Source organism: Pyxicephalus adspersus, unplaced genomic scaffold (genome assembly GCF_032062135.1).
Source record: "Pyxicephalus adspersus unplaced genomic scaffold, UCB_Pads_2.0 Sca2300, whole genome shotgun sequence".
In the NCBI taxonomy this organism is placed as follows: Eukaryota; Metazoa; Chordata; class Amphibia; order Anura; family Pyxicephalidae; genus Pyxicephalus; species Pyxicephalus adspersus.
Window position 1 is genome coordinate 1 of NW_027319306.1, and position 2727 is coordinate 2727.

At 38.9% G+C, this 2727-nt stretch overlaps 1 long non-coding RNA gene across 1 annotated transcript; it reads left to right on the forward strand.

Moving 5' to 3' along the window:
• Positions 1 to 6: 6 nt before the first annotated feature.
• LOC140321325 (uncharacterized) lies at positions 7 to 1901 on the forward strand. The gene is made up of 2 exons (XR_011918899.1): positions 7 to 753; positions 1377 to 1901. It is a non-coding gene; the product is annotated as an uncharacterized lncRNA (long non-coding RNA).
• The last annotated feature ends 826 nt before the right edge of the window (positions 1902 to 2727 follow it).

Genomic DNA, 2727 nt, shown 5'->3' on the forward strand with positions numbered 1-2727 from the left:
ATACAGGCAGCTTAAGTGGCATGCAGATCTTTACCTTTCTTGTAAAAGGTTGGCTTGGCTTTACAATATCTTTTATCTCACTTTTATGAAGACTGCAAGGGTGAATTGGGTGGTGGGAGGAGATGGTCCATACTTCACAGTTGCAGTAAGAGATCTGCATATAACTTCCTGCCTCCCACTTCTAAATCTATTGATAGTTTGAGTAGATGTAAAACACTGAGTAACACAAGTAACATTTTCTTTAAATGGTCGGTTTGAATTTTCCAACTTTGTGGCACATTTAAAGGACAACAGAATACAGTGCGATGATATTGGTGTTGTAGCCCCTGTTCACACATGGATATAAAGGGATGCCAAAATAGGCTGAGTTTTCTAACATCATTGCCCACCATAGTCCTGTGTTCACAGGAGATGTGTGTCACTTGTCTGTTACTGCTGTTGTGCACTTGTAAGAGCAGTGTTCCTCAAGCACATACATGCACACACAATGTCCATGTTCCTTAATAAGCCTTTTATGCTTTAAACCTTTGCATAGCATATTTCCTTATACATTTCTGACTAATGTAACAGCCCTATAAGGCATGGGGTGGTCTCCACAATAGCCCATACTCTTTGGGGAGGCATTAGTTGTGGTTGTGTGCATTACCTGCTCTGAAACCATTACCTTTCATTTTAAGGCCAGGTTCAGCTAGTCTCACCGGAAAGTTGCAAGCAGCGGTGCCCTCAGCCAACTTGAGAGACTACCCTCAACAGGTAAATTCCTGTGATCAATTGGCCCCTTTTCATTAGGATTTGTACATAGTCTAGGTCCCTCTCTGGACGCACTGCAAGGAGATGTTAAGAATAACTTAGTGCTAATTTTTAACCACACCTCCAGCCTGGCCCTAAGGTTTTATATCCTGCCTGCATAGTTCAGTTTGCATGCCTAAATGTTTTTTTTTTCTTTGCTGAATAAGCTGCTTCTTGAAACATTTTAAATTCTTTAAGAGCTACTTGTGTATGTGATTAGTTTAAGTTATTCTATGTTTATAACCTTTTGCCAGTGTGTTTTGTGATCAGTAAATGTCTTGTGATTTGCCTTGTCCTGTGTCTGCAGATGTTCCTGCAATGGATTTATAATGGCATGCCTCGATCTTGTGTACACATCAGACTAAGCAGGGTCTGCCTGCTCATCAGTCATGCTTCCAGTAGTTGAAACACATGATGGTTATGAAGTAAAGCAGTAACATTTTGGTGTAAAAGCCTGTATAGAAAAATCACAGAAATACACTCTAGGAGTACAGGAACCCTAAAGAAGGTTTAACTGAGCTTTTCTCAGTGGGCGCTTTCAAAATTGTAAATATGATTGCCTAAAGTATTTCTCTTTTTTATGACAGGTGAAACAGAGAAGTGATGACAGCAAGTGTGGCCTGGGTTCTTCTAAACTTCCCAAGCAGCCTGCAGCCAGATGAAGCAAGTCCGGGCAGGGGCTATCAAGCCTTCTGTAGGGAAAATGGAGGAAAGTGCAGCTTAAGAATAGGTTCCATATTTTTTCCTATTGTAAATATCAACTGGTTTTTACTGTCTCCTTTCTACACCCGGTTCGCCATGCTCCTAGCAGATTCTTCTTCTGAGACCCTCCCACATCGCATGGACAGATGGACAATAATTTCCCAGAACAGTTTGGCAACTACCTGTATCCGCATTCCTTAGATTTACTTTTTGCATCTTTACCTTTCACCTTTGCTAATGCCAACTTCTACTCCCTTTCCCCATCATGTGCACATCATTGTTGCTGTCATGTTTTCCTGCTCCTCTTTTTCTATCTGATGCAGAGCAGCAAATTTACATCGCTTATTTTTATTGTACTGTATGTTGTGTTTTTGTTTTTTGTTTTTTTTTTATAAATACTTCTGTTTTTACCCCTCCGTGTACTTTTGGGTTTGTTAAGCTGATGTTTTGGCAGAAATATTGTAGAATGCTGCTAGGCGTTGAAAAGAGGCTTTGATGTGTAGCATTTTGAAATCAGGTTCTGCTAATGTGCCATTTTTTTATTTTGTTTTAATAAGCTATAGTTATACAGCCACTTATTAATTTTGTGTATTAATTCCCCCCTGCTTCTGTCATATGTAAATCTTCTTTTAGCCACCCCTTGAAAGTGTGTAATGCAGTGTATAAAGGTGAAAAGGAGAAGGTGTTTGTAGGCTGAAACTCATGTGTATTCTGTAACAGATACACAAAATTACATTGTACATAAATATATACATTTGTCCATGACCCATTAAAACATCCTGGGTTAAGGACTACAGAACTTGACAATGTACAACTACTTAATATAAACAATTAACCGTAAGACGTCTTAGCAGTATAAACTGCATAACGTCTTGTTACCCTACGCGTTTCACATATTGGCTTCCTCAGGGGTATGTACAAGATGTAAATAGTCCAATGGTTGGAAAAGAAAATTGCGAATTGGTGTGTATGTATGTATGTATGTGTGTGTATATACCGTGTTTTCCCGAAAATAAGACACTGTCTTATATTATTTTTTTCTCCAAGAAATGCCCTAGGGCTTATTTTCAGGTAGGGCTTATATTTTGAGAAGAACAACAAACCGCAAAAAAATTAACATTTATTTCAAACGTTATCACATTCTTAGGCAACCAGCAGGAAGGTATTGAGGAGCAGCTAGATTTGCACAGGATTCATATTGATTAGGAAGCACTGAGGGTGGAGATATAATACAGA